The sequence below is a fragment of the Elephas maximus genome, chromosome 14, assembly GCF_024166365.1.
Source record: "Elephas maximus indicus isolate mEleMax1 chromosome 14, mEleMax1 primary haplotype, whole genome shotgun sequence".
NCBI classification, from domain to species: domain Eukaryota; kingdom Metazoa; phylum Chordata; class Mammalia; order Proboscidea; family Elephantidae; genus Elephas; species Elephas maximus.
In genome coordinates this window covers 45,722,614-45,736,687 of record NC_064832.1, presented here as the reverse complement: position 1 = coordinate 45,736,687, position 14,074 = coordinate 45,722,614, and positions in this window count along the sequence as shown.

Sequence of the window (14,074 nt, the reverse complement as noted above, 5' to 3'; positions counted from 1 at the left end):
GAAACTTTTAGGCAATATGGAGTTAGTGGTGAGCCTTTTAGCAATCAAGGGAAGAACGGTATAATACTTTTTATTTTGAGACTATTTGGCCCTTACAGAATATTAGGAAAAAAATCATTAATTCCATTAGTCTAACATAACTATTATTTTTGTATGTGTGCATCCAATTTCAGTATTTTTTATTATGCATATGCATTCTTTGCAAAATTACCATCATAATACACATTCTTATTACCATAATGCTTTTTTTGGTCACTTAGCATGCATTGTTCATTTCATTTTTCAGAATTGCTACACAATCTTCTTCATTACCATTCCTAATTGGTGCATGAGGAGCCCTGGTGGTTTGGTGGTTAAGCATTCGGCTGCTAAATGAAAGGTCTGCAGTTCAAATCCACCAGCAGCCCCTTGGAAACTCTATGAGGTAGTTCTACTCTGTCCAATAGGACCACCAGGTGCATTGTTTTTCATTATGAAGATGTACCATAATTTATAATTTAACCATTTTTCTATACAGATATTTCAATTGATTCCTATTATACTACCTTACAGGTAATATTTGAATGTCATTGTGCCTAAACTCCCATGTATTTTTATTTAAATTTCATATATAGTGATAGTGATACTGGGTCAAGGCGTATGAACTGTTTTGGCATGTGATATGTGTAGCTGCTGAATTTCTTTCCTAAAATTTATATTGAGTTTTCCAGCTACCAGTTTCCCCAAAGCTTTGTCAACAAGTACAAGTTTGTTTTTATCCAAAGATTATTCACAGGATTGAGAAAGTGGAACTCTTGAAGGGAGGCAAGCAAATAAGATAATACTTCAGAACCAATATCAAAAACCCTGTCAAAACTATAATACTGATAGTGGGGTTAATGAGAGTAATAATATTATTTCAGCTTAGTACTTATTAAGTACTTTCTGTGTGTCAGATAAGTGCCATGTTCTAAATTCCAAATGCTTTATAAATTCTATTTTGTAGATGGAGGCCCTGAAGCTCAGAGCTGTTACCTCACCGGACAAGGTCAACAGCTCCTGAGTAGCAGATCTTAGGTGTGAAGAGTCTGAGAGTCCATGTCATTTGCAATCTCACTACAATGGAGATAACAATGGAAAGGTACATATGATTTCTTAACTGATGAACAACAGATACTGGAAGTATTTGCTGCACTCTGTTAAGCCACTGGAAATGCAAAGTTGAATAAAACTTACTGTAATCATGATTATCATCATCTCATAAGGGTTGTCAAGTAAGTAGCCATTGCTATATGCCAGGTGATGTTCTAATTGCTTTATATGCATTATCTCATTTAATCCTCTTAACTTCTCTATGAACTAAATAGTAATAACATTCTTTAGATAAGCAAACAGATGCACTAAGAGGTTAACTGATCTACAGTGTCTTAAAATTATTGGTGTCCACCAAGGTCCTAACACTGATATGGCTGAATGTAGTAACAGAGCTCCTAAACACTAGGTTACACTGCCTCTAAATGGTACCCAACTTTGTTCCTACAGAGCTTACAGTTTAATGGCACAGAAAGACACAAACATAGATAATCAATATACATTATGGTAAGTGTGAAGATAGAATTTCCACATTCCCACGGAAGCCTTTTTCAAAAGGATGAAATATAGCCTGGGTTTGCTTGCAAAATATTTCTTAATTAGAATAGACATGATCAGAAGACTGCTTAAAGGCTGAGGCAGAGGTCAATCTTGGCATAGGTTTCTTCAAGAAACATTTACCGTATTCAGAGTTGTACCAAAATGTTCAATTACTGGACCCCATTTTGATCTTCTAGACTATTCATGTAAAATAATGATTATATAGGATGATCCTGGCCAACAGCCTATATATACAACCTTAATTTTTCACTACTACTCACCCAAATATCAATATAAATGAGTCTCCACATATTTCAGAAGCATATTTCTGTATACTGACTTCGGTATCCATGAGTATCCTCGTTAAACCTTCCAGAATACTTTTTTACTTCTGTATTTCCTATGTAAATTGATCCATTCTTTAAAGTAGAGCTAAAATATTCTGTATTCCTTTCTCTCTCCTTCCTCTCCCACTTTTCTCCTTGTATTTACAATTTTTTTGCTCCACTATTCAGTGGAATGAAAGGGCTCATTGTATTGATAGTTCCTGACTACTTGAACACAAAGTAATTTCTCTTTTTTTTTTTTAACCTGCCCTTTTTTTTGCCCTATAATTTAACATATAATTACATAATACTTACATTTAATAAATTAGTCAAGTTTCTTAGGTCTTTTTTATTTCCTTTCCAAAGAGATTGAAACTCCCAGGAGAATAAATCAGATTTTATTTTTGTCATATCTCTCAGTATCTAATACAAGAATTTAAAATATAATATAAATAAAAGGCATTAAATAAGCTCTTATTAATTGACTATCCATAAACCATACTTCAGTTTTTTATTCAAATTTAGATTTTCTTTAACAAATTAAAAATAATATAACCCAAGAAATCTAAAAATATCATATTACTTTATGTCATTGAAAAGAAAAGCAAACTTTTGTTAAAGAATTAAATAAACTATTGCACAGGTGGATGGTTGGATGGATAGATGGATAGATAATATGTGTGTAGAAATATATATTATTATTATTATTATTATTGGCATATTATATATAATTATTGAATACACACACATGCACACATACACATATGTACAGAGAGAGAGCATGGTTAAATGTTTGGCCGCTAATTGAAAGGTTGGCAGTTGGAACCCACCCAGTGTCTCTGTGGGAGAAATGCCTGGAGATCTGTTTCTGTAAGGGTTATAACCTAGGAAACGCAATGGGGCAATTCTGCTCTGTCACATGTGGTCGCTATGAATCGAAAATAGACTTGACTTTACTGAATAAAAACAACATTGTGTGTGTGTGTATTTGTGTTTGTGTGTACATGTATGTCTATCTGCCTGAGAATCTAGAGAAGTTTTTCCCTGTTACAACTTTTTTGAAAATGTTAAGAGGAAAATTACAACTTTTAAAGTTCAGCACTTGCCAATTTAAACTTGATAAAACATGTATACACTGAATATAAGGTCTCTCCTTTATTAAGATATTTATCCTTTCTTTTTCCATGCAGCATCATTTTAATGGTAAAAATAGAATGTGATCGTTCGAAGTTCCTTTAAAGAATGAATAGCCCAGTCTCTTGAACTAAACTGCCCTAGAGAACAATTTTATAACAGTTGTAATTCTTTTCTATGACTCTGCTTTAAGATACTGTCAATTGATAGCCCTAAAGGGGCACCTTCCCTTATTTCAGGGACTTTAATCTTCCTTCCAGGTACTAAGAGCTATTAGGTCCATTCTTGAGTATAAATCTATACGGGTTTTTGTGCAAAATAGTATTATGTCATGCTTTTAATTTTTACTGGGGGCATTGAAATATCAATAGCTGTTATTATAATGGGAAAAAATGCTGCCTTTACTGAGTTTTTGCTGAATATTAAAGACTTGTTCTTAGTGTTTTAGCTTTCAATATTGTGTTTATACATTTTTTTTTTTTCCTTTTCAAGTTGACAACTCAGCTTGTAATTAGAGATACTTTTACCATCTCTAATAGCATTTTAGGTTATTGTGTATGGTACCTATGACCAAATTTTGGGGGGTACAAAGTAACATGAAAATTTCAGCCACTTTTTTCTTTTTTGTATGAAAGAAATACCTTAATATGAATTTCGGTGCTTGGAAAAAACTAACTTTACCGAGTTTCCGAGAACTGATATACATAATTGAGCATTTTGGGGGGTAATGGCTCTTAGAAGTGGCAAAAATTGGAGGTTTTTTCTGAATATATTGTATTTAGTAAGAATATTAGATGATATAACATTATACATAGTATTCTGTAGTTTAAAATGAATATTTTATCATATTCATAATGTATGAATAATGTTAAGCATTCACTAGTTTAAGGAAATATGTTCCCTTGCTAAATGCACACACACACACGTAAATATATATATACACGAGGGTAAGTCAAAAATATTGCTACTTGGCTTCCAGAGTTTCATACATACATGAGTTTATTCCAAACAAAAGATGATTAAAGACGTCTCTGTGATAAGCAGATGGCTGCAGAGAAGTTCTCTCAGTAATACACTTTCTTAGTCTCCTTAGGGTGCCTTCAAGAAAAAGGATACTTTTTGTGCCATGGTGGGGGGGCATGATTTTGAGGTCAGTGTTAATACCAAATTTTTAACAAAACTCAAGTGGACATCTTCTCAAATCACTGAAGTTTTACAACAGGTTTATGGGAATGCTGCCCCATACAAAACAACAGTTTTTACATGTATCAAGCATTTTAAGGAAGGTCAGGAAGACCTCAAAGATGAGCCAAGAGAGGGAAGACCGCGTTAAAGGTTATGGCACCTGTTTTATGGGATTCCAAAGGTGTAATTGTGATAGATTTTCTTGATGGACACAGAACAATCATGGGGGCTTATTACAAAGAAGTTTTAAGAAAATTAAAAACTGCATTGGTAAGGAAAAAGGCCAGGAAAGTTGCACTGAGGAATTTTTTTCCCGCATCACAATGCACCTGCTCATTCTTGTGGGGCAGCAAGGGTTCTCCGTGAGAATTTTGTTGGGAAACCTTACCCCATCAACCCTACGGTCCTTATCTGGCCCGTTTGGATTTCTTTTTGTTCCCCAAACAAAAGGAACATTTAAAAGGAACACAGTTTTAGTCCCTCGAGGATGCCAAAACTGCCATTTTGATGTGGTGTAAGTGGAAGAGTGGAGAATCCCTCACGCAAGGGTTAGAGAGATGGAAACACCACTCTCAGAAGTGTATAGACCTAGACGGAGGATACTTCAAGAAACAATAGCTTCACAGTTTGATATTTTCGTTTAATAAATGTTTCTGTAATTTTGTAGCAATACTTTTTGACATACATGGAAACCTTGATGGCATAGTGGCTAAATGATAAGGCTGCTAATCAAAAGGTCGGCAGTTTGAATCCACCAAGCACTCCTTGGAAACTCTATGGGGCAGTTCTACTCTGACCTATAGGGTCACTATGAGTCGGAATCGACTTAACGGCAGCGGGTTAGATAGAGACACACAGGAATATACATATGTGTGCTTACATTTCTAAAGCGACAAAATAGTTTGCCTTCTCAGGTTGCCTTCATTGCACCAAACATTTGAATTGAAATACCCCAAGGACAGCTTCCTCTTCTAAACCTGAACCTACATTTAAACACAATGTGTATTCAACTTGTATGTATAATTTAATTACATTTATAACTTGTAATTGTGCAATCAAGTTAGTGTATTAATATGGAGAAAAGTGTTGCTAAGGACATACACAGAAATGGAAGGTTATAAAACTTGGGTTTTTTTAAATAATACCAAAAATATAATATATGTCTCATTTTAAAATTATTACGTGTGTGTATGTGAGTGTGGGTGTATGCAAATACAGAAAACATCCATATACCACACAGTCTTAATACATATACATTCACAAACAGATGTATACATGTGTGTCTCTCTGTGTTTATGTGCAGTATATATCACATACTCATCAATACAAACCCATTTTTTAGCTTTTTAATTACCTTTTGTATTTGTATGCATAAATATCCCTCAGTCTAAGAGGCAACACTGTAACCAAATAACACTCATGGGGAGAAGTTGCTTGGTAGGGAGGGAAGCACATTTATTCATAGATATCTAGTTCTGGATAGAAGTGTGTGTTCCCCGGAGAAACACACAAAATTCCAATTAACCTCTTAGGTAGCTAAATTCTATTTCTAATTTTAATATACCATCCAATATTCACATTAACATTACACATTGATTTAAAGGACCATACACGGACTTTTTATTTAAATTCCAGAATACCTGGAACAGACTCTGGTATATAACATCACTGCAAATAGTAGAGTCGACAATCTCTTTATAAGAGGCTTCATTAGTAATTGTGAGGAAATGTTTAACTTCACAAAAGGAATTTCAAACCTATATCCTTTACTGAATCTCCTACTAAGTTTCTGTTCTGAGTGAGGGAGATGATTAGTTTTCAAAATATATGAACGGTAGAGATACTGGTCAAGTAATAAATATCCATATTTCTTCTTTTTCTAACTTATTCTAATGGGTCTCACCTTCTATATTTTTTCTGGAAGTAAGTATAGTTATTGCTGAATTTTTTCTGTGGGCCAGTAATTATGAGGTGGCTTTTTTTATGTGGAGTAAGGAAACCCTAGTGGTGTAGTGGTTAAGAGCTATGGCTGCTAACCAAAATGTTGGCAGTTCAAATCTACCAGGTGCTCTTTGGAAACTCTGTGGGGCAGATGTACTCTGTCCTTTACGGTCATTATGGGCTGGAACTGACTTGGCAACAGGTTTGGATTTTTGGTTTTATGTGGTATAAACAGTAAGCACTTGATTACTAACTGAAAGTTTCACAGTTTGAAAAAACCCAGAGGTGGAAGACAGGCTTGGCAATCTGCTTCTGCAAGGTTTCCGCCTTGAAAACCCTATGGAGCAGTTCTACTCCGCACACATGGGGTTTCTATGAGCCAGAGTCAACTCAGTGGCAGCTAACTACAGCAATATGTTTTATGTTAATAGTTACACTCATTATCCTCATTAGTGTGTGCAATATCCCAATGAGGTATCAACAACTACCCATGCTTTTTGATGAAGAAACTGGGGGTTACTCTTTATTAAATAATTTGCCTAAGGTCACAAAAATATTGTTTAGCAGAATCAGAGCTAACTTGACTGCAAAACTCATATTCACACTGTTATATAGTATTTCCTTGTTGATCTACTATCAAACAACACCAGAATCGTGAAAGGAGTTCATTCTCTTTCACTCTCTACTCTCTAGCCTCGATTCTATCTGCTGAAAATTTTCTCAACCTCACTCTGCTGACTTTGCTGATTATGTAAACCTCGTTCCTTAATATTCTTAACTGCTTTTGAATTATTTGAGACATGTGGAAATGCTCTTTTCACAGGCTTTATTTTATATCTGCTGTCTTTGTTGGCAACCTGGGTTCTCTCTTCACATGCTGGACAACTAGAGCACTATTGTGTTAGCTTCCCACAATCCCAAGGAAAGGTGCACCTTCCAGGGTATGCAATTTTCCAGTTTCTATTTTTTATCTCCACTGATACATTACATTTATTTATTTTTTATTTGTCTTTGTATAATTTTTTCAACAAAAGGACAGTGTCTGGGTGGGGGAGTCTATGCTACTTCAGTGTCAGTGTAACTTTTTATTTCACATTTTAGATTATGGAGTTCTCTGTAACAACAAAATAAAACAAAACAAATAAAAACTCAACTGAAACATTTAATCTTCCTTAATTATGCAATAATAAATACGAGATAATGCTAAAAATATCAGAAATGATGGCAATTCTGCCGTGCGAGGTCATGGTTTAGTGAGAGGTGGGAAGTGAGAGAGTTGACGGTCTATAAGTCTTCTTGTTGCTTGAAGTCCTTTAGAAAATGTAACAGTAGCAGGAGGTGTGCTGTCTGAATCAGTATCTTTTTTTTTTTTTGGTACATATATATGCAACAAACGTTGGCCATTTCAACAATCTTGATGTCACAATTCAGTGACATTAATTATGTTCATTATGTTGTTTAACGATCACCGTTAACTGTTCTCAAAGTTTTTCACTTTCAAAAGCTTAGGGTTCCCTAAGTGTTATGTGACTGAGTATCTTAATGTGATTTTTGTTACTCCTGCCCCAGTTCAGAAATACACCAGTACTCTGCAAGGCAATACACAATATTAAGGAGATATCTAAGCCTGTAGCTTATGTCCTTCTTAAAGTATTACTTATTCTTACTCTGATAAGATAATTGACATTTTTGCATATCCAGTCAGCGTTGTATTTCCTCCTTTTTGTAGCCTCCCTTTAGCTCAATCACAATTGAAGGCACACCCCAGTCAAGTGATTGTTCCTTCTTGGTGCCACCACATGTCCTCTACAACCTTCTTCAAAGTTATTTACCTACCATATAAGAAATATGAATTTGTAAGTCTATTTTGGCATCAGGGATTTCTTGAAGTCAGGGATGACAAATGAAAGTTTTTTGAAGGAATGAACGTATGAAACAAATATACCCCTACAAATAAATATACACACATAAAGGTCAAATAAACTGAAGGGGGAAATAGTAGATTTCCTTACTTATTCAATGCTGCTGTCTGTCATTCAGAAATAGTTTCAAGGAAACATCACATTTCTATGGAAGCATATTTAAGAAAATGTATTTTGACTTCTTTCCTTAATTTATAAATTTTGTTTCAGCAACTCTGTATATTGAGTTACTATATGACAATAAGTCACTGTTCAGATTAGGGTAGTGATATCAGATGGCAAAGTTCATTTAAATACGGACCTGCAATAAATGGAAACTGATGACATGGATAAGTGTGTGTAAAACCTCAATCAAGGTGAAGTTGGCATGATGGTAAAGCCAGTTAGACAAATAATAATAATAAAAAAAGATTATGAGAAACAGTTGGTTACTTATAAAACTTTGCATAAAAAGTTTAAAAATGCTACAGCCTACACAAACCTTGTGCCTTCAGCATAAATCATCTCTAAGCTTGCAAATTTTGTATAACAAGCTTATTGTATTAGAACACTGTAACTTCCACATTGTTAAGAGAGAAGGCAGTTAGAATGTGGTGAACCATGCAAGTTGTCACATTTATCGGTCATATATTTGCAAACTTGATTGTCACAAACTGGTAAAACTTGGCATAAAAATAGTGGGCTATTTCAGGGAAGTTAGCAAAGTCTTGTATCTACTATTGACTCTTTTACGGTTTTAACTACTTTAATTTGAATGTATTTGCCATGTCATTGCCTCTAGGAACAGGTAACCGAAAGAAATTCTGAGCTGAAAATTCTAATACTTTACTTACCCTTAAGCTAAAAATTCTTAAGAAAATAAACCTGAATAAATCTATTCATTTTACCCATTCGTCCAATGATTTGAACATCCAAATCATGAGATGCATTTTGGGACATGCGATATTTAAGGAAGATAGAGCGTCTGCACCGATAAGTTGATACATATGGAAGGGGTACAAAGAAAGTGAAATTAATACAGAGGGGGAGGTGATATACAGCCCTTATTTTTTAGGCAGGGTGGAAAGTTTCTTGGAGGAAGGTGATATGTGAATTGAAGTTTAAAGAATAGGTAACAATGTAGAGATTTACTTTAAGACTTAAGGAAAAAAAATAAGTAAGACACTCTAAAATGAGTAGAAGGTACATTTTCCGAAAGCCTCACCTTTAAAGAAGAGTAGGTGATAAGATTACATCATTAAAGGATCACCTTTAATTTCAGGCTACAATATTTGCGCTCTATATAAGTGGCAACTGGGCATTAGGAAACTATTATCAATGTATGAGTGGGTAACACTCAAACAATATCTGCCAGTTACGTGTAGGTGTGACTTCACAGAATTACTATTGAGGATGTTAACAAAACAAAACACTGTTTAGAAGTAATAATAAACTAAACTGCATTGGATAGAGTGGGAATAAAATGAAGGGATTAAGAGAAAAAGCAAAGCGGTTGTCATCATGTTGATTCTGACTAATGGCCACCCGATGTGTTTCAGAGTAGAACTGCTCTTCATAGGGTTTTCAGTGGCTGTGATCTTTTGGAAGTAAATATCCAGGACTTTCGTCTGGGTTGCTTCTGGATAGATTCCAGCCACCAAACTTTGGGTTAGCTACCGAATGTTTAACTGTTTGCATCACCCAAGGACAAGGGGGAAAAAAAAGAAAAGAAAGGAGAAATATATTAAACATGGTGACCGGATATGGTTGATGACTATGGAGAGAATAAAGACAAATTAATGGAGTCAAATATGGGTAAATAAAGGTTGCCAGGGTCTTTGATAAAAAACAGGGTATGTGTTGTATTGGAATAGTAATCAGAGAAAATAACTGAGTTTTATGAATTAGGGATCACTGGTTTGTTTGGTGGTTTAAGTGTTTTATATATGTTTAGTCTTTTAATCTTCACAACAACCTATACAGTATGAATGATCCTTACCTTTCATTTTAATGATGAAGAAACAGAGCCCAAATCAATTCAAATAATTTGTCCATTTTCACAAATCTAGTGTCAGGACCCGAAAATAATCCAGGCTAGACCCTGGATTCTTAAACACAATACATGTTCTCTTTTTACCAAAAATAATTGCGTATTCTGTAGAAGCACTATTCTAAGTGATTAACGTACATCAAGTCATTTAATCTTCAACTAATCTAATGAGGGGAATGTGCTTATTACCCTGAGTTCAGTAAATGGCGGTCTTAGAACTCCGAAACTGCTTCCTGTCTCCTGAATCTATACTGAAACGTCACTCAACCTGCTTCTAAGATGATTAGTTTTGAGCTTGTTGAGTTTGAAGTGTAAGTACAACGTTCAAGTGGAAATATCCAGTAGGACATGAGATATGAAATCTCAGAAAAATTATGACCTGGGAAAAATCATAAAATGTTTCCTCTTAGAAAGGTGGCATCTAAAGCCATGGGAAGGAATAAGATCTCATATGGGGCAAACAAGCAAAGAAGAGAAAATATTTCCATGTCCAATTAATATAACCTGTCATGCAAGAGCTACCAGAAGTGACCATCTTTATTGTATGTGTTAAGGAAAGTTAGGGTGAATTTGTGCCACAACAAAAGGTTGTCAATAAAATTTTTAATCAAAAAACAAAACAGTCAATTACTGAATCATATGTTAAGTAGAACTAATCAACAAAATCACACAAATGCAAGGACTAGTTAAATTGTTCCCTAATATCATCCTTGGAACAATATCATTGTGGTAGTCTTGGTGGCAAATAAGAGAATAAAGTTCTAGTGATCAAGGGATTATACGGCCCATGACTTTTCTCATTGCTTGTGTTTGATAGTGTCAGGGATCTGGAAAAAAGGAATTTGTTTACACAACTTCTGCAATGTTAAACTGTAATGCAGGGAAAATCCAGTTAATAAAGTCATTAAACGCTAACCCAATAACATATTTGTCTCAGCAGTATTGATCTTAGAAACAATATTTCTAAATGTATATTTGGATCAGTTATTTTAATTTTTTAAAAAAATATATAACCTGATAGTCAAGATTTCTAAATGCCTAGAAAAAATTACTGGAGGCATAATTGTCAAATCAAAACCAAAGAAAAGACTTGGTGTGTGAGATATAATCATCTTAGAAATAGCAATAATGCATAAGGCAGGGTAGTTAATTTTTCACAGGTTTTCAATTAAGTAAGAATTAAACTTTTAGTTAGCTGTGGTCATTGCATTTACTATGATGAACGGAGGTGCATTTTACTCATTGAGATAAATAAATTGTTGCCATTAGAACTAGCTTTATTGTCGCATTTACTACTTCGACCATTTTTTATGAATATACAAATTTTATATAGGTATATATACAGGTATTTTATAGAGGTATAATGCCTATGCCTATAAAATGATTTTTGTTTTTTCATAGAGATACATGCTATGTTAATAAGTATAAAATCTCTGAAAACAAGAACTGCACCAGATATCACCAGTAGTTAGACAGCTCAGGACTTACATAGCTTTCTACTTAATCATTTCTAATAGGTAGAGGGGCAACCAATAACCTACATGAAATTATTGGAACAGAAAAGGAAGGAAGACCAGACTTCCATCACTTCTCTAAGAATCAGAAGACTTCACATTAAAGATGACTCTTTTTGAGTCTTATATTTAAGTTTAAATTTAACAATTCAAAGTACAGTATGTTTTATTCACCACTGTGTATATACATGTAAATAGGCACATTGTCTGGCACACTGCAAGCTACACAGAAATTTTTTTTTTTACTGAATTGTTAAATATTATCAGGTTGTGCTTTATTTACTAGAATACTCCTTGGAGGATGTAATACAGAAGTGAAGATAATGAGGAAAGCAGATAAAGCCTCACTGGGCCTATTTCACAATGGACCATGCAATGAAAATTAGCCAACTGAAACAAAACTGGTCATAAGATTAATTGAATTGATGTGATTTTTAAGAAAAATATATGACCAAACTAGCTTTTATTACTAATATTATTCTTATTGTTGTTTGGCAAACACAAATAAAGGGATCATAATTTACATACGTTATAAACCTTAATTCTGCATACAAAAGTGAACACAATTTCAGTAAATGCTATAACGTTTGAAATTTTGCAACAACAGTAATTGTTGTTCTTATGTGCCATCCAGCACATAAGAACTCATAGCAACACCTTAGGACAGAGCAGAGTTGCCCCACAGGGTTTCCAAGGAGTGGCAGTGGGTTAATATGCTGGGTAAACTTTCACTTAAAACACAATTAAATGTTAAAGGAAAAAAGTTATAGACTGTGGCTATATATGTATACACATGTGTATTTATATGTTTGTATATATATGTATACAAATGTGTATTTATATGTTTGTGCATATACATATACATATATATATATATATCAATTGGCATAACATAGTTCATAAAGAAAATGTTCTACATCCTACTTTGGTGAGTAGCATCTGGGGTCTTAAAAGCTTGTGAGCAGCCATCTAAGATACATCTATTGTTCCCACCGTATCCAGAGCAAAGGAGAATGAAGAAAACCAAAGACACAAGGAAAATATTACTCCAAAGGACTAACTGACCACATGAACACAGCTTCCACTAGCCTGAGCCCAGAAGAACTAGATGGTGCTGGGCTACCACCATAGACCACTCTAACAGGGATCACAATAGAGGGTCCCAGACAGAGCAGGAGAAAAATGTAGAACAAAATTCAAATTCACAAAAAAAGACCAGACTTACTGGTCTGACAGAGACTGGAGAAACCCCTAAGACTATGGCCCCTAGACACCCAGCTAACTCAGAACTGAAGCTACTCCCAAAGTGCACCTTTCAGCCAAAGATTAGACAAGCCTATAAAACAAACCAACACAACTGAGGAATATGCTTCTTACCTAGTTCAATCAAGTATATGAGATCAAATGGGCAAAACCTGTCCAAAAGCATAGACAAGAAGGCAGGAAGGGACCAGAAAACTGAACAAATACACACAGGGAAGCCAGGGTGGAAAAGGAAAGGGGGAGAGCGCTGACACAGGGATTGCAACCAATGTCACAAAACAATTTGTGTTTAAATTTTTGAATCAGAAACTAATTTGCACTGAAACCGACTGTCTTAGTCATCTAGTGCTGCCATAACAGAAATACCACAAGTGGATGGCTTTAACAAAGAAAAATTTATTTCCTCACAGTCTAGTAGGTTACAAGTCCAAATTCAGGGCGTCGGCTCCAGGGAGAGGCTTTCTCTCTCTGTCGGCTTTGGAGGAAGGCTTCTTTTGGTCTAGGATCTTCTCAGGCAGGGGGACCCTGTGTCCAAAGGACAAGCTCTGCTCCTGGTGCTGCTTTCTGTATATATACATAAATACAAATATGTATATATAAAGGAGTCCCTGGGTGGTGCACACAGTTAAGCGCTTGACTACTAGCTGAAAGGTTCATGGTTTGAACTCACCCAGAGGCACCTCTTCTAGAAGATGGGCCAGGTGATCTGCTTCCAAAAAGTCACAGGCCTGAAAATTCTGTGGAGCAGAGATCCACTTTGAAAACATGGTGTTATCATAGTTGTATTTGACTCGACAGCAACTACAACTATATATATACATTTGATTTCTTTCCCTAATTATTTTGAACAAACTTGTTTTGAATGAGCACTTGAGTATTCCTGGAATAAAGATATGTTAAGTTTTCTAAAGCAAAAAAAAAAAAAAAACAAGCAATCACAATCTGATTTGTTTTATATGAACATCAACTCAATTACTTGGCTCTGAATATTACAATTGTCTTCAATATCAATGCCTAGTTCCTTTCTCTATTTAGGGACAAAGGTGACTTTATTCTTCATAGTTTAAGGTTAAAAAAAAAAAAAACCAACAATAAAACGGCATTGCTTTTGAGTTGATTCTGACTCATAGTGACCCTATAGGACAGAGT